This window comes from Lasioglossum baleicum, chromosome 10 (assembly GCF_051020765.1).
Source record: "Lasioglossum baleicum chromosome 10, iyLasBale1, whole genome shotgun sequence".
NCBI lineage: Eukaryota > Metazoa > Arthropoda > Insecta > Hymenoptera > Halictidae > Lasioglossum > Lasioglossum baleicum.
Genome location: NC_134938.1, coordinates 869,400 through 889,112, shown reverse-complemented (window position 1 = coordinate 889,112; position 19,713 = coordinate 869,400).

Here is a 19,713-nt window from a genome sequence, read left to right as displayed (position 1 = left end):
GTGTCCACCGTGATTTCCGGATCTATCGGTGCTGGCGTTGAAAGAAGCATTTTATATAACTTTTATTTGTTGATACAAAGAAATTAATGTCGCTCTCGGTGAAATCAGAGTGAAAAGAGAATTGCAGGAATATTTTTGGAATGACTTCTGATAATAGACACTTTTTCCATTATTATTCATTGAAGGTAATCGAACGCGGTGCATTAGAGATTGGAACGTTTCCAGATGATAAGATCACTTTCAAACTTTTTAGTATTTTCTAATGATTGGACGCTTTCACATCCAACAAGTGCATCGATAATTCTGTCGCTATGCATAAATGTATATGAATAACCATGTCAGTTCTAGTACTGGCTTGCTTCGATATTTTTGTGTTCGAATGGCAGCGTAATTGATGATAACAGAGTTGCCACAGTCCTGATGTCAGGACTGGTTGACCTTCGCTTTATTGAAAGCTCGATAACATTGTAGATTTCCGGCCAGCTGCCCACGCGTCGATGGAGTAATAAGCTTTGTATTACATAACTATAATGGCCCCATGAAAGTTGCTGAAGCCGGTAAGGAGTAGACGAAGTAATTAAAATTGCAATTGAAGATAACGAGAAACTGAAGATCAAGAAAGGAATATAGGTCACCGTATATGCTGGCTACGCCTACGGCCTGCACTTGCTTGACTGGATGTAATGGAGCGTGGAGCTGCTCGGAATTTGTGAAATTTACAACCGATTTATTCCAGACGGTCTTCCTAGTACAATATTAATTATAACATCACCAGCTAATTTTATCAAGCATCGTCTTCAATTGTACCCACACAATTTATGTATAAACTTACCAGTTTATATAATTGCTGAGGTGATTTGAAGTGACTTTTTGCTTTGCGGAAATGTTCTACGAGGCTTCGTTCAAAAGTTATTAACGAAAAACACGGATCAATGGGCGTGGCTACAGTGGAAGGAGGCGGGTCCCGCTGAGACTCCGCCCACTCGCGGTCGGCCAAGGTCAGCGTCACACACAGTGATAGCCGCTCTGTGATTGGTCCGCGTTTCGCGTTAATAACTCCTCAACGGAGCCTCGGAGAACATTTCCGCAAAGGACAAAGTTGCTTGAAATGACCCTGGGAATCATCTCTTTTAGTAACAAGATTATGGGACAGCCTGTAGCGCCACTATATTTGGTTTTACTTCAGTTAGCCTTGTCACCGCGGCAATATCCGAGACCTTTTGACACAGTTCGTCATTTGATCCGAAAGTTCCCGACCGGAGCGTGCTTAAAGCTTTATAACGTCCGCATAAAGCTGTCAATGCGCGCTTCATAATGCCCTGAACCTGAGCTGCTCGCAAGGTATAATACGACGCGCTGATCCGCGGCCTGAGAAACTTTTAAACAGCATAAACATTTTGCTGCCCGCAGAGTATAGTGCTGGGAGTTATGTGGAAGATAACGGCGGATAGTTGTCGGGGAACGCGGTGGTAATGTGGTTTTATATAATACGGTCGTAATAACGTGTTCAATCGAAATCGATTCCGCAGTGTATCACACGGTGGTGTATTGTTATTACGCACTTCGGTTGTTGCATAGTCGAGATGCTGATATTGCAAGTTACTGCTTTGCATTACCCTGACCGAATGACTGTGGCGAATTGCTGAGGAACTGTTACGCACTGCTCAGTATCCTCACGAGTACACTGCGGATCTTTATGGAAAATAAACAATGTACGCATTGATTGCAGCATGCAGGAGCCAAATAAAAATTGTATTCTTCTTTTAATCATCCTATGAAGCTGAAAATGAGACATTGACGTCCTTGAATATTTTTAACATGTCCACTGCTTTTTAAATTGCACGTAGCCATTTTCGTCATAAATGCATAAAATCCGCAGTCTACTCATGAGCCTCGTTTTCGATCGATCCGTGAATTTTTCGGCTCTGGGAATTTTTTCAAAATAATGATAAAAATAAAAAAGATAATGAGCAGAAGGAGGCCACCTAAATATCTCTTTTATTTTGAATGGCACAAAAAAAATATTTCTGGCATAATTTAAATGGTATCGGAGGAGGAATATATCATAGAAGAACAATTTTTTTTGTCCAGTTATTTTTTCACAGTTTTTTCAAGGTCAACGATTGGTCCATCCATCTCTCGGCGTAATCGGTGAACATACCAAGAAAAGAAAAGCGCAAAAAAGGCACATACAGATCGAATTGAGTAACCTCCTCCTTTTTCGAAGTCGGTTAAAAAGGGGACTGAACTTTTTGGAGCTGAAAAACCAGAGAGTAGCCCGTTAAAGGATCGGAACAACGGAACACAGCTACCTGTCGGAGGCTTGCGTAAGGTAAATAGTAAGAGAACGAGAGCTCGTTACAGGCGACGAGGTCCTGTTCTTTAACGAGAAGAGGTTGCTAGATCGGACCGGATCGGACCGGTCACCATCCACGCTGATTGGACGCTAATACCTGTCCGAGGTTTTGGTCACAAACCGGAGCAACAGCGGCCGCCGAGGCTTAAACAGAGAGTTTCCTTCTGAAATTCTAGGCTCGCGGTCTGCCCGCTCGTTTATGTAACGAGACGCCTAATCGCGAAGCCGCAGCCGGAAAAGATCGAATGATGCTGTTTGCGGTCTATCGATTGCGTCCCGACCACACAGGGATCGCTCGGATACGTCGATCGCATGATCTCGATGAGTCTCGATGATCCGCTCTATTATTCGAGTACGGTAACGCCTCGTCAATTGTTCCTGGTCCGATAAAACGATGGATAAACTGTTGACAAAATGTTTACAAGGAAATTATCAAGTTTCCAAGTCTCCAGGTTTCCAGTTCTAAGTTTATACAAGTCTTCAGCTCATCGGGAAGTGATTTAAAATTCGAGTACAAGATTTTACGCATACAACAACAACAACAAGAAATACCAACAAAATCGACCAAACGCTGGAGTTCATAGACTTGAGATCCGGTGAGTACGGCGGCCATTCCGCAGATGTGATGAAACCTGGAAAATGGGATTTGCTACGGTTTTCGTGGATCAAGGGGTCAAAATCAACCAAGAAGTGTATCGACGGGACATTCTCGAAGCCGTCGTACTTCTGTGGGCCCAACAGCACCTCGGCGATCCGGAATGGACGTTACAGCAGGATTCCGCGCCGGCCCACAGGGTGAAAACGACTCAGGAGTGGTGCAAAGCCCATTTTCCAGGTTTCATCACATCTGTGGAATGGCCGCCGTACTCACCGAATCTCAAACCGATGCACTACAGCGTGTGGTTGATTCTGGAGGCCAGGGCCTGTGCTCGGCCCATTGCCGAAAATTTCAAGACACGTTTGAGCCAATGTATCGGCGCAAAGGGTGGCCATTTCGAAACTTCTTAAATATATGAATACTAAAGGTCCATGTTATGGTTTTTATTAATTGGTTTTTCAAAATTCGTCAATTTGACAGAATTATAATGAGAAATGATTAACTCCGTTATTTCTTGTCAGCCTGTATAAGCGTGGTAATGAAAGAAAAATATTGACATACTATCCCCAGTTTATTGAAATTATTACTGAACGAACGAACACAGTTTATCCACAGTAATTAGTGCATTCACGACAAAAATAACTAGGTGCCATTCAAGGAAGAATCAGAACAATAAAAAAAGGAATCTCCGCTATTTTCAATTTGTTAAAACGATTATCGAAAGGGAACGAAGCGACGATTGTTCGGAGCACAATCGTATTATTCTACCTGCAGCACACAAAGTACAAAGTAGAACGAGAGGGGCCAGCGAACAGCCGACAAATTGGGTGGAATTATGAAAATAATCGTACAGGCGACAAACAAACGCTGGTTTCGCTATCTCCACCTGTTTTCATTAATGCCGAAAATATATCATTTGTGATCGAACGTGACGTTATCGCGGCGATTCATTAACGGTTTTACAGGGTCCGGGCTGTTGTCAATTTCGTCCGGGTAGGCGAAAGCCCCTGCGACTAGTCTCTCTCCCGTGGAGAGTGAGAGAGAGAGAGAGAGAGAATTGCAGCCGTAAATCCAACGGAATCAGTGAATTACGAGTGGCGTGGTTTGCGCGTAAGGTGCAGCGTGTATCTCGCGTTGGAAATTCTCGATCCTGGAAATTAACGTCGCTGGCTTTCTACGGGATTGTACCGAGACGGATCCGTCTGTCGCTGGTCTCCTAAGACCACTTCCGCTGTCTCGGGACACCCTGTTGCTTGTTGATGATAATTAAACTCATAGCTCGTTCCCGGGACACGCTCGAATCTCTCCTGGCCGAATTCCGACGATGCTTGTCCGCCTAAACGATCATCGTTCTTCCTGAGCGCCTTTGGGTTCACCGATCCAGCCACCACTGTTATGGCTGCATAGTACTCGTTCGATCTGTGAAGGATCTGAATAGTATAAATCATTGAAGAAGCTGAGGGTCAACGATTTTTATCAAAATCCTTTACCGAATCTATAAAATACAGTCTCAAACGTTGTAATTGCACGAGGAGATTCCTGAAGTAATTTTAAGAAACATTTTCCTTTGCGAAAATCTTCTCCGACGCTTGGTTACCGAGTTATTAACTAAACACGCCCGATCAATCGGCGCACAGGTCCCTCAGAACGCGGCGTCGGTATTGGCCGAGCCGCACTGCGTCCGCTAATAGCCGCGCTGCGATTGGTCCGCGGTTTTTGTTGATAACTCCTGAACGGAGCCTCGTGGAAGATTTCCGTAAAGGACGAAGTTGCTACGGGCGACCTTGGAGTCACCTCTGTCCTAGAGAAAACGCTGAAAGTTTAATTTTTCTAATAAATTCCGGATACTCGACCACTTGTGTCGAGTTATTGATCGATGAGCAACCGTTCGCGACCAGGAAGTAAAGTTAAAGCACGTTGTAATGCACTCTAGATCTCCGGCGAGATCGGAAATCGATCTTGCCGCTCGCGACCGCGAACAGTATCGATTTAATAATACTCTGCGGTCGGTTTCGTCGGTAACTTTACACGCCGTGTAACCTAACAGAAGAGGGGAGGGGGTAAGTTCTTGAATACGTCTCCTTCTCTCTCTCTCTCCCTCTGGTGTTCACAACGTGTTCACGCATGAACACGGCCTTTTACGAGAACTATGCGCGTGTCCGACTTCTCTGGAGCTGGGGCGCGGCGGGTTTAGGTGAACTACTTTAGAGGCCGGCCCCGTGTCGACGAGTTTCGATCGGTTTCGGTCTCAAAGGACCTAACTTTGGTATCGTTCAATTACCCATCGAGTTGCGCTAATTAATGCTTGGCGATCGGCTTTCCCCGTTAATCGCTCGTAAAACTTTCCCCCCTCCTTGCCCCGCCCTCCCTCTCCCTGAGTCTAGTGACATTCCGGCCTCGTCAAAGTCAGACGTCGCGCCGCACCGCGCGCACCGGTTTCGTGTGTTTCGAGACACGGGAACTCTGTGCTACGCCGCGCCGGCGAGAAATACCGTGTTCTACATTGTTACGTATTTCCCGTTGCTGCACCGGCTAATTAAGATTCGACCTGGACGGTCGCAATCGGCCGAACAATTCTGCGACTGTCCGCGCGCGGCTACGCCGTCAAATACAGGTGCAATCGCAGTAGCGCGTTATAACTACATAGTTGGGGCCTCGGGCCAAGTAGAATTTCGGGGCCCCTAACTCCAATTAAATAACGTTACGAGAAAACTTAGAATTTGGATCTTGAATCTTAGCTTGTGTTCGGGGCCCCCTTCTGCTTGGGGCCCCGGGCATTTGCCCAAGTTGCCCATCGGGTAATGCGCCACGTTTCCTTAAATATATAATTTCTACGAAGAAAAAATAGTGTTGCGTGTGCACGTCTCGGGTCAGTCTCACTCAGAAAAGTCCATTAAGGGATGAAATGAATTTTTACTTAACCACCGTTGGCCACAATCGTTGCAGGGGTTGCACCTGGTGGTATAAAATAACGAATGGCTCGAATTAGTGGTATAAAATAAAAATTTGTCTGCCACGTTAATATTTCTAAATTGAGAATAATGTGCCCTTTAACCTCCCACTATTTCCGCCTCCTAATTTTTGCCATAAGTGTCCAATGTTGCAAATTTTCCACCCATTTTTGGGGAGACTTTTGACGACGGCGATTCGATTCGGAGCTTCCGGAGCGTGCCGGGAGGACTGTCGCGGCTCGGGCTCGGCGGGCCCAGCTGGTTATAAGCGCGGTAACGCCTTCGGCCTGGATTCTAGAGCATGAACTTATCGGGAGCGAGGCGGCGAGCACTATCATTGCGCAAGCAACGACTCACAATGCCTTCGGTCCAAGCAAAAAGTGCTCGGCGAGCGAGCAAGCTGCTCTCGACCGATCGAACTATCGAGGGGATTGGTCGATCAGGCTAGCTACGTGGTCTGTCTGCGCTCGCGCGCATGTGTGTGTGTGCGCGCGACGTGCGCAGCAACCGTAGACTTCTCCGTGGAAAGGGAAATCGGCTTCTATCCACGTTCTGCGCGAACGCAGAATTTTTCCCCAACGGGTCAGCGCTTCATTCTGGGCCAGTTTTACAGCGATCCCCCCTTCGTCGTCTGCGAGAGTCGACGAATAATAAATTGTTATTAATTGTTCGCCAGTGATGCGGGACCGTATCGTTGTTCTATCAGGCGATTTTCTCTAGTCTAGAGCCGTTTCTCTAGTTTAGAGTGTTCCTAAAAATTGAATAATGTTGTCGCCTAATATTTTTATATGATATTGCATTGTTATTCAGTTTTGCATTTTAATGCTATCGCCAGCATGCGTTTGTTCTGGTCGAAATATTGAATTTGAGAGACTGATATATCCTCTCAATATTGATTAATTGCATTGTAGCGAAATTTCACGGAAATTTAATCATCTTGATAACTTGAATATCATTATTATTGCATTATTCAGTATTCAGTAATAAAATTTATTCTGCCTGTTTAGTGTTTAATGTTTAATGATGTTGCCGGACCCAAATAAAAGAGTTTTAAAAAATGCATCTTTTATTTCTGCATGTAACCGTGTGAATTATAATTTTTGGAAAATCTTTTTTGCTTATCATTTCGTAAACCAATGCTCCTAATTGGTTAAAAAAAATAATTATTTAAATAAAAATAAATATTTTAAAAATACCACGTTTTTAAAATGTACTAAAAAGTTTAAAATAATTTTTCCTAGCCTCATACAGATTCCTAACCCCACACGGATAGTCCTGAAAAAATTTCAAAAATTCCCTGAAAACGGAATAATCATGGAATATTAATTATTTTATATGGTACGCGTGCTTTCTTTGTTTCTTTGTTTTTGATTGTTCCAAATGACAATGGGGAACGAGGAAACGTTGGGCATTGTTGCTTCATCGGGAATACGATATTTGTATACCCCACAGAGAATTATTGGTATAATTGGATCGATCAATTTGCAATCTGCAAGCAATTTGCACCGCAAATACCGTTTACAACTGTCGTGCCCTAGGGAAAATTGGCTCTCCCTACAGCCCTTACCGGGATTCTGAGACAACCTGTCAAATGCATTGGAATTTTCTCATTGTTTATGTCAATATTGACGGGGGAGCTTTACGCTGTCAGTTAGGAACGAGCTCTGTCGTCCTGCATCTTTCGCTGCGTAGCGTAACATATTCGAGTTGCTATCTCTTCAATCTGTAACGCAAAGTATATTTTTGGATTACAAACAACAATATTACTATCAACACACTGAAATTAATCATTTTGGTGAATCAAGAAGAAAATTGGAACTATATACTGTCTGTTGCAACAGCTGAATACCAAATAGCACACGACGTCTTAGAGACGTCCATTTTACGTCTCTATTCTCAAAATAATTAAAAATATTTTTTTATTAGCTTCCTACTTCGCACAATCAACTTGGACAATTTTTATTTTGATCGTTCACCTTGTGTTTCATAAAGGATTAGTAAATTGTTCATTTATGACAACGTAATTATCCCATTTATATGTAAAAAAAAATGGTTTCATTATTTTTCCACTGAACAAATAATTGTTTTTTTTTTTATTGTGACCCCAATTTCCACCCCATTTCTACGAAAGGTGTTTCCGATGGCTCCGCTATTAAAATCGAAGATTTCGCCGAAAATTGCGGAACAACGCCGAAAATATTTGCAGAAAAATGGTCGGAGAAACATACAACTCTCCCACCGTTTTTGCGTCGAACTTTATAGCTCGTAACCGTCCGAAAGTTAAGGCTCTAGTCAGAACAGCCATTACAGCGTGCCGAGGAATTCAGGTTTCACCCGTCAATCTCTGTCTGGCCTTAAAATCGGGTGGAAAAAAGAAAAATTGCTTTCTCTCTCGATGTTTAAATTTACTCGGTTGTTTAGCCGATTATTTGACAGCTAAAGTCGAACATAAACAGAGTATAATAACTCGGGCCAATTACCATCGGGCAAGTTTAATTTGCATCTGGAGGATCGGCGTTGCTCGTTTCGACCTCGACTTCAAAGATTCGGCGAACTGAAAGGCTTCAAAGGCGTCTCTCGGGAAGATACATTTCACTGTACTAAGTAAATTAATGCCTCTGATGTTCCTGTGAACGAGTCCTCGATACACTCGATATCGCAGAAAATATAAATAATCGACGTTTACCAAACTTTCCGAGACATTTTTTGATGACACTATTGTATAAAGACTGAGAAAAAAAAGAGAATTTGAGAAGATGAAGTTAAAAATTGTTCAACAATTTTTCATTGTATGTAATCACTAGACTGCGGATCTTTATGCATTTATAAAAAAACCAGAAGATGAAATTTAAAATTGTTGAAAAACTTATAATAGATATAGCGAGATAGAATGAGGGGATGAGTCCGAGAGACGACGTCTCTTGATGGAGTCCGAAATTGTCCGAAATGGAACACCACACTGAGCTCCTTCGGTGCGAAGTGGGTCAGTGGAGTGGGGATGAGTCGGAGTGGGAACGCGTAGTGGAGTAGGGAGCGCTGGCGCGCGCAGTGGGGATCGCTGAACGCGATGACGTACTACCGAGCGTCGTGCGGCGAGGTGTGACGGTTAATATTAAAATTTGTTTTTTAATATTGCATTGTCATCGAGTTCTGAGCTACGTTTAAAGTTTCAAGTCTCTGTCCCATCGGGAAGTGATTTAAAATTCGATTACAAGATTTGACGCATACAACGACAACTCGGCAAGCTAATATAAGCGTGGTAAAAAGTTGATTTTCATTTTCCCTGGAGGAAACGAAACGACTTTCCGAACAACCCGATCGTACTTTGGCGTAGATGAATTTTGTATTTCTGTTGCGTTTACATTCTGGAGGTCCCGATGAAAGAGTTAGAGGGTAGCAACCCTTCCTCCGAGGTAGATTTTTATTTAGGTAACTCTGCGAACTCGTTAAAACGTCCCTTTGTATGAGGGAGGTGTGGTTCTCCTCTGGTTCGTTACTGTGACTTCTATCTCTATTTGAGAGAAAGTTTCTTTCCTGTTAATGTGTTTGTTCTCTGTACTATTTACGACAGACTAATCCCCCACAAGTAGACGTTGATTTTTGTTTTAACTGTCTTCTACTTGATCTATTGACGGATCGACCCACCACAGAAATTTCGACAACGAATATGAAATTGAGAGGCCTACGCTGTGCTGCAGTTTCGCACGGTGCACCGTCGCAGTTGCATGTGCGTGTGTGTGTGTGTGTGTGTGTGTGCGTGTGTGTGTGCGATTTCCCGGTGGAGTCGTAACCAATTAAATTGTCAAAGGCAGCTTTAGCCGGCAGCGTAACAGAACGCAGTCGTGTTTTACGTAACTGTCCCCCACGCGTCGCCCAACTACGAAACAAAGTTACTTCTTTAAGAGCCGGCAGAAATCGCGTGCTAAACACGCGATCATCGTCCCGGACAATGCTGTCTTCCCGCGGCTCTCTCATCGTAACCTTACTAATTGTTCGATGCAAGAATGAAAAGAAACGAAGCCTGTCCTCACTGTAATATTGTCTCTCATACTCGTCAAGCAGCAGTCTTTTATTCGAACTTCGTAAATCCGCATTTATTGTACTAATTTCGAATTTTATAAAGTCCAACAAACTGTCTGTATACTGAGAAAAAAATTATTAATATTTTTCTTTCATTTCTCATTCTTCTTAAGATTATGTATAGAAATGGTCATTTTCTGTATATCGAATGCTTAAATCGAATAGAGAAGAATTTATAGATTTTTGAAAAAGAAGATTTTGTACGAACACGGATGCATAATTTCGATTTACATATTTGAATGTTCATTTTGCACAGTTACACTGTTCTAACCTTTAACCGGTATCATTTATAGTGTGCACTTTAGTCCTATTGCGAAAAATATTTAAATCGCAAGAAACTAGGTAAATTGTAAAATTGTAAGGAGAATTCTAAGAAAAATGCAAATGCGTGAAATTGTAAGAAAAATGGAGAATTGTCAAATTTAAAAATTGTATGACAAATGGCAAATTCTAAAGTCATAAAATTGTAAGAAAAATGGGAAATTGTGAAAGTTCTAAGAAAAATGGGAAGTCGTGAAAGTTGTAAGAAAAATGGTGATTTCTAACACTCTAACATTGTAAGAAAAATGTAAAAACAGGTAAATCGTAAAATTATAAGAAAAATGGTATATCGTAAAAATTATAAATTGTTTAGAGCGACTAATTCTAATTAAAACTGCCAACTAATGGCAGAGCCTGTACCGAAATAGTATTAATAAGATTTTGCAATGTCGCTAAGATTTCTGAGGGCGTCACCTTGGTCAGCGATTTCTAAGATCACGGGGGAGAGCGACCGAGCGATCTAGCGGTCTATCGGCGGCGCGATTCGAGCGAGCAATAGCCGCGCGGTGTTGTCGCGGCCCGTTAATATATACGCCGGTGTATCGGTGCACAGGTATAGACAGGTAACACACACGTTTCCAGGTATACAGGTTCCTCTGTGCAAACGGCACGGCGGCGGTGCCCACGTCGAGCGGAATGCAGTTATTATTCAACGTTTACGCGACACGCTCGCCTGCCCGCGTACCAACTCGCGCCGGCGTCATTAATATGCGGTTAGGCATGCAAAAGAATTGTAGCGTATCGTGCTCTGAGGCCGCCGGAAAAATATCGATATGGTGAACGGGAACGATTACAGTGGGACCCCGTGTCTTAGATCAGCCACCTCCCGCCCCCCGCCACTTCGGTTGTCGGTCGCGATTTTCGCTGCACATTTCTCTGCACTTTTCCGATCGGTGCATTTTTCGGTCTGAGATCTGCGCTAGAGCAACTTAACGAATCGCACTGATTTGAAATTTTAGTGCTGTATGTTTAAAAATGAAAATATTATGTTAAACACTATTAAATTTTCGGATAAAATTCCGAAAAGGACATAACTCCGATTTTTTTATACTCTGGATTCTTACGTATTTTTGGACGTGCTGATTACGAATATGATAGTGGAAATTGGCGCAAATTTTCACTATCATATTCGTAATCAGCACGACAAAATACGTAAGAATCCAGAGAATAAACAAATCGGAGGTATGTCCTTTTCGGAATTACATCCAAATTTTCTATAAAATCAATCTTCAATAATATTTTTATATAAAATTAATTTTTCTCAATTGTTTTACCTTCAAAACAGCTGTTGGCAGGAAAGTAATTTCGGTATTTTAAGGTGAGACAGACTATTTTACATATCTTCCATTTTGTTAGATGATCTTTTGCCAAAAACGACAAACAAGAAAATATTTTATTGATTAAACTTCATCGCTTGATCAAAGAAATTCGGTTTTATTTCATCTTGAAATACCGAAATTACTTTCTTGCCAACCCAATATTTTCGTGCAAAATATAAATGTTCTCCTTAAATTGTAATTATTTTCTTACTTAACGTACTAAAAGAAAATTAATAGATAATAATAGAGCAGTTTTTCTCAATCCTTCAAACGTTGCAAATTTTTACCAAACATCGTTGTCGTACGGTTATTATATCGATGTAAACCAGGTAACGTCGGAACAGTTAATTATCCTAATGAACTCATTCATATTGATAATTACCCGAAGTAATAAAGCCACAAAGTACGTGCGTATCTGCATAATATTATTACTATGTATAATATAATAATAATAATGGTTGATCCTGTAAAAATGGTAGCCTTTCAGCTCTATGTAATTAATTAGATCATGAGATATTCGAGAGATTCAAACTTCGAATGGTATGTACTTCGAAAATGTCAGAAGAATTTATGGCATTTGATCACCTACAGGTTTGATAAGTATATCATCAACTAATGAGAAGACGGAGACCACGTAGCAAAATCTCTCTGTTACACGATCATTGTAATTACTAAAATAGTTAAAAACTAGAAAAATTGATTGAGGCATTCCAATTCTGCAAATATTTAATTGCTAAGAATTCGCTGAAATTTAATATTCAATTCCGGGAGTTTAATCGAAATTAATTTGTGGATATTCGATACTGCGAATGTTTTGCAATTGGTAAATATTCAATTACAGTGAGTATTTCACCTGGGCCGGTTTCATCGAAACATCCGCAAACATTCAAGTAAATATATTTCAGTGCAAAAATAGCAACGAGTTTTTATCTATCCGCGGTTCCCAGAAATTTCAACCCAGTGGACATCGATTTGCTTGATGCGGCGAGGTGAATGGTTTCGCATACGCAACCGAAGGCGGAAAGTGAAATAACGAGGATGTCGTTCGGTGAACGGACGAGCTTCATTAGAAATCAATCTGCACGTAACGGTACGAAAATGTTGCATACGCGGTTTCCGGTGAAATTTAAACGCGAGCCTCGAAGGTGTTCTCTTTCTGTGCGTTTCGGCGAATTTGAGTCTCCCGCCGATTTTAACCGGATGACCATTGATTCTGGTTATCGGGAAGCCCCGCAGCCGCGTGAAGGTGGTTTTAATGAAATTTCATTGTTACCACTGCTCTACACTCCGGTTCGGGAAATCGAACATTTTTCGGTTAACAATGAAAAAATACGATAGGTTCATATTCCGTGTACCCTAATCGAGGTGTGCGTGGGAATTTAATTTTATAAAATAAATTACACTGTCACATGAGAATGCAACTGTTTTGTAAAAAGCGGTCCCATGGGCCTGTATGGCAAATAAAGTAATCTCGATGCTGTTTACAATAAATTCAATGTAACATTGTGTCCTGTACGAATTATTTTCGTTGATTAATGCTGAAGTAAAACCGATATTTAATACTGATGGCATTTATATTCAAATGCAATTTTAAAATCTGTTTCCTACAGCGCAATTGTAATTATTACAGCTGTTTTCTTCAGACAGATTTCAACTGTGTAAAATGAATTTTCACAGGGAACTATATGCACAAAAATATAAATTATATCGACTGTTCTCGTATCGAATAAATTCCATTTAATTGACAAATAAATTTCCTTTATCGGGCAACAAGTGATCGTACAGTTCCAGTAAATTTTATCATAAAAGATGCTTTGAAATTTTTGCAATTAGTCCGGGAAAAAAAAGGTGGAATGATTCAGTAGCGATTTCGATCTGCTTTTTGTAGGTTTAAGTGTGGAAACGTAACCCCGGAGAACGAGGCAAGTACTTTCCAGATTCAGCGTGTTATATCGAAATACCAGAGGCATTCCGACCGCTTATTCATGAATGGTTGCTCGCGATAATGATTCCTTCGTCACCTTATTATGCCGCGCAAACAAACCTCGGCTGCGTAGAATAGTGCTTCGTTTCGCAGCAAGGATAGTTTACCCTAATTAATACGGGCTGTGAACGGCTCCGCAATTAATGGCAACGTCGAACGGCGCGAAGCGAATCTTGCTTTCGTTGTACCGTTACTTCGTGGTTCGTGACTTCTCTTATGGAAACCGATCTACTCTTCTTTACTTCCTCGTTTTATTCATTGCCCGGGCTTGTCGACATTGATTAGGCTGCATATCAGTTGTCAACACTTGGCTGTACCTGCTCGATCTCTTTCTGGGACCCCAGGCTTGCGACGAATTTTGCCAGACACTTTCTACTTCGTCTTTCAACTTTCAACTTCGCCTTGCAGCTTTCAACTTCGCCTTTCACCTTCTCCCACATTTTCCAAATTTCAACCTTTCCAACTTTGAACTCCACTTTTCAACTTCTTTCAGCATTCAACTGTCAACCCCTCCTTTCAACTCTTCTCAACGTTCAACTCCAACTCCACTTTTCAAGTCTTTTCATCCTTCAACTTCGCCTTTTACCTCCTTTCAACTTTTTAAAACTTCAACCTTTTCAACCTTCAACTCCACTTTTCATGTATTTTCACCCTACAACCTTTTCAATCTTCAACTCCACGTTTCAAATTCTCTCAACTTTTTCAACTTTTTAACTTCGCACTTCAAATTCATTCGACTCTCAGCTTTCCAACTTCTTTCCTCTTTGAAGTTCGCGCAACTTTCAACTTTTCAACTGTCAACTTCAACTCCACTTTTCTAGTATTTTCACCCTTCAACTTCGCCTTTCAACTTCTTAAAGCTTCAACCTTTTCAACCTTCAACTCCACTTTAAGCTTTTCTCGTCTTTTTCAACGTTTTAACTTCGCATTTCAAATCCATTCAACTTTTAACTGTTCCACTTCATTCCTCTTTAAGCTCCTGTAACTTCCAACTTTCAGCGAGACCAAAATGTTATAAATAATTTATCTGAACGCCATTCTGAAATAATGTTTATCTTCTTAGCTTCCAATCCAATGCAGTTCCATTTTATGTTCCATACGTTTCGAATGAATGATGAATGGAATAAAACCGTGCGATGAGATAGCAGAATATAGTCACGAGGAGAAAGCAATCGATAATACATCTGATACAGAGTCTCTTTTAGCAGGGTGCAGTATGCTGAAAATATTTGACCCACACTATATTTTCATTTAGCAGCCATCCAGTTTGAAACGACAAGAATAGCCTTTGACGTCAGACATAAAGGACATACTTGATGAAATATGCATCTCGAAGCTATTGATCGGAACATTTTTATCTGGCCGAACTGTGTATTTTTAAATGGCGAATTAGCCAAGACAACAGAAGCATTAAAGAATTAACAAATTACTCGTCAACATGGAAATTCTCATAAGTTGATGATCTTGAATGATCGGCAAAAGGACCAGTCGCCATTCAAGGTAAATGTCATATTTCCTTGAGCCAGGAATTTCTCTTTGTTCTTTCTCTGTGTTCTTACTTTGCAAACATAAACGCTTCGAGACATATATTTAATGACATACTGTCACAGCCTCCATTTACAATAACATCAAACATTCCAATTTTCATTCCACAATTTTCACTATCGACAAATTTAATAGCAACAGAAATTATCAATGCGTTTCTTCAAAAATTTTGGCTATGGATGAATTGCATAAGGTGGAGTCGGGTAAGTCCGTCGACGGGGCAAGTCCGTTGATTGGTTATTTTTATTATAATATGAACGGAAATTTCTCTAGCTTATATTTATTAATGTATAGATGTCGCCCAAGAATAACGGTGTTTCCCTCGCTTAAATCAATCAATGCCAAACAGTCACGTGCGAGGTACACGTACAACTTTGAGGTTACCCTGATAGTGCAATAGTTTACGAGTTATTAATATATTCTGTGTTGTTATTCTGTGTTGTTATCTTGCTCCGTAGCACTTGAAACAAGGTTCGAAAGCATTTTTAAATTTTGTTTTAAGATCACTATGTCCCGTTCCATATTTCAGCATAAAAGTACATGTTTGTTTAAAAATGGATAACTATAAAACTAAACAATATAATTTAGTGCAATAAAAAGCATTTTAAAGCAGGCTTGTTAATCATTATTTTCTTGCTCCGTAGCAGTTGAAACAAGGTTCGAAAGCATTTTTAAACTTCTTTTTAATATCACTGTATCCTCTTTCATATTTCAGCATAAAAGTACTTGTTTGTTTAAAAATGGATAACTATAAAACTAAACAATATAATTTAATGCAATAAAAAGCATTTTGTAGCAGGCTTGATAATAATTCTTTTCTTGCCCCGTGGCACTTGAAACAAGGTTTGAAAGCATTTTTAACTCTCGGTGACGGACTTGCACCATTTTCGGGGCAAGTGCGCCCTAGTTGACACTTTGTACAATATTCTATCAAAATGATAATTTTCAAGCAAAATTAGAATCCTACATAATACTAATTCATCAGTAATAACTGTGGCAAGAGTTTGATACCGAGAACGTTGAGTTTTTACATACCAGACTGAAAATACATCAGTTCAAAGTTCAACTTTGCAAAAACTAGGGCGGACTTACCCCACCTTAATGATAGAGATGTTGAATGACTGTAATGTAGAATTTCTCAATATGATCGCTAAAGCGAATTTTTTAATGCAATGTTGTTACCGATGATTCGAGAGTGCATCGATTGCACTGGATTTGTGCAGCAGTGTTACGGCCACAATGCACTTTTGATTATATCTGTCGACGACGCGTGCCCACATTTACATTCCAGGAAACTGACCGCGGCTGCCGAGCTAAAATTGGCAGCGCTCTCCATCGGATTGTCGTCACATCCTGTCGGTAGTTTTCGTTATAGTAACACAGGCCAAGTGCACGTTGCTCAGTTTTCCAGAACGGCGAAAGCGGCGCGCATGCCACGAGCGAAACAGTGAGCGAAACGTTGCACTATTTTCGATGATAAAGCGATAGAAAGCGACCTAGCGTTCACGTAACAGCAATTATGCACTTTTGGCGATCGTTGTCGTCGGCTGATAAATGCCAGACCCGGTTCGATCTCACTTAAAAAAATTTATCTCGCCGGAGAATAAATGTCTCGATTCCGAATAAACGGGTTTGCTTGTTCGGTGATTAACGGCGCCGCGCCGGGCCGCGATCGACCCCAAGATTTTCTGTCGGACCAATCTGATTAATTGCAATAGTAAATCTGGGGGAATGGAGTGGGCATTTTTATTCACAGTGATAGAAATATATTTAGCGTATTCCAAAAATATTTTATCATACGTTTCGTTATAGCCTTTATTAAACAACGTAGGAACTCGGGGAAAACAAAAATCGGGGTATATAGAAATTGGGGGAAGAAAAGTGCATATAGAAATTGGGGAAAGCAGAAAAGTGCATATAGGAATTGGGGGAATATAGAAATATGAAAAATATAGAAATTTGGTGCATATAGAAATTTTGGGAATATAGAAATTTGGAGCAAAAAAATTAGGGGATATAGAAATTTGGAGCATATAGAAATTGGGGGAATGCAGAAAAGTGCATATAGGAATTGGGGGAATATTGAAATTTGGTGCGTATAGAAATTGGGGAAAGCAGAAAAGTGCATATAGGAATTGGGGGAATATAGAAATATGGAAATTATAGAAATTTGGTGCATATAGAAATTGGGTGAATATAGAAGTTTGGAGCAAAAAAATGCGGGGACATAGAAAGGTGCATATACAAAATTGGAGGAATGCAGTCAAGTGCATATAGAAATTAGGGAATTCAGAAAAGTGCATATGGGAATGGGAGAATATAGAAATTTGGAGCAAACAAAAAAATGAGGGGATATAGAAATTGGGGAATGCTGACAAGTGCATATAAAAATTGGGGGATGCAGACAAGTGCATATAGAAATTTGGGAAATGCAGACAAGTGTGTATAAAAATATGGGAATGTGTGTGTGTGCAGAAAAGTGCATATAGGAATTGGGGAAATGTAGAAATCCATATAAAAATATAAATTTGGTGCACACAGAAATTGGGGGAATGCAGAAAAGCGCATATAGAAATTGGGAGAATGCAGAAATTGGTGCACAGGACATTCTCCGGAAAAAATGAGTTCGCACGAGCGAAATGGGACACGGTGGGATTGCCCCACATACAGATCTAGGTAAAGCGTTGATAACCGGCGGAATGTAGGTCGAAACACGCACCGGTGCATACACGGTTTTTACTTTCTTGATTGTGCTTTTGTTGGTCGGATATCCGCGGCAAAAACGGAGATAAGAAATCGAATGCTGCGCAATCAGCAACGTTCACTTGTCGAATACCTTTCATATTGGCCTTTCCGTTCCAAGGTAAGGGTGATATACATAACATATGTCGACGTTTTTTCTCCCTTACTGATTATGAGAACAAGTGTTATTATCAAACACGAAGGAAATTTTCTTTGAATTGGCATACCTGCAGGTAGCGATGGGCACACAACACTCTGTCTTGCAAATTTTCGAACAAATCAATCACCACGGAGTTTCGAATCAATTCGATATTTATTCGAGATCAGAAATTCTTGAAACTCTTGAAAGTTTTGAAGTCCTGAAAATTTTAAAAGTCTTTATAATCTTAATAAAATTTATACTTTTTATAATATTACACTCATTACACAAATTATTAAGTTATGAACTTACGTTCATACTATTACACATGTCTATTCTTTTCTTTTACTATTCGTTTCAATTCTTAAAAACCTTCCAAAGCTTTAAGACTTTCAAGATTTTCAAGGCAATGAAGACTTTCAAGACGTCCAAAGGTGGCAACAGTTCTAAGCTTCGAATTATGTTGCAAATGATTCGAAGCTTTTTGTCGTAAATATTGAATCGAAGCGATTCGAAGTGATTCAGATCCCATTACTACCTGCAGGCAATGTCTTCGATCGAACGGTTCGTGTTTCCCGGAAATTGATAACCCGAAATTCCCAATCGGGGTATCTAGTTATTATACATAGAGACAGAGAGAGAGGGGGGGAGGAGAGGGAAAGAGAGAGAGAGTGGTGGTGGAGTACGTAGCGGAGGAATTTTGTTACAGATGTTCGGGCCAGGTCATCGAGCATTCCTCGATTTCCACGTTAATGGGTGCACACCTGTTAACACGGCTCGCGTGTACGATAATTGCACTTCGGACTCTCTCCTCCGTCCATCGAACGCAATCAATTCCATCAGGCACACCACACAGGGGGGCGATCCCTTTTCACCCGTTTGTGCGCCATTTACTCTTTCCCATTCGAGATGCCAGCCGATTCAGATTCGCGGTCCAGCGACCGGCCAAATGGTCCGATTAGAATTTTAAATATCCATTCTACAACCGAGAGACTCCGCTAGCAGTCTCTCTCTCTCTCCCCCCCCCCCGCTGTCTCTCGGATAAATCGATTAGGGTCTCGATCGGAATTTTAGATACACCCGGCTTCTGAAGATATTCAGATAACCAGGCCTGTAAATTGTACCGAGCGGCGTTAACAACCGTCGAGAGTCGCAAAACCAGGGATCTTCGGGTTGCGAAATGTGCCGAGGGAAGTTGCAATTTGCGGACGTCGTTCGGTCCTGACGATTCGCCGCGCCGAGAGGATCGAGAGCTGATCGACCATTCCCTTCGGTGATTCGATTGTATTTAAATGCGACGACGGCGTATTAGATCCCGAATGGACCTCCGGTCTCGTTTACTATGCTCGATGTCGAGATTAATACCTTCGCAACCAGCCACGGGACATTGTCTTTCGCAAATTCGTGCTGCTACCGACACGGAATTCCTTAGGACGTAATTGACGTCGATCCATCCTTTATCAATGTCCCAATCGCTGCGAATTGATCTGCTTTTCCAGGGACCAAAAATAACAGTTATTATAATATCGTCTACGATACAAAATCATGAATAAAAAGTTGATTATTATTACAATTTAAAGATAATGTAAATAAAATATATAGAAACAATTCGAAGAACAAAATGATTAAAAAATACCGATTTTTATACGTTTTGGTTAGGAATAACAGTTATTAGTGT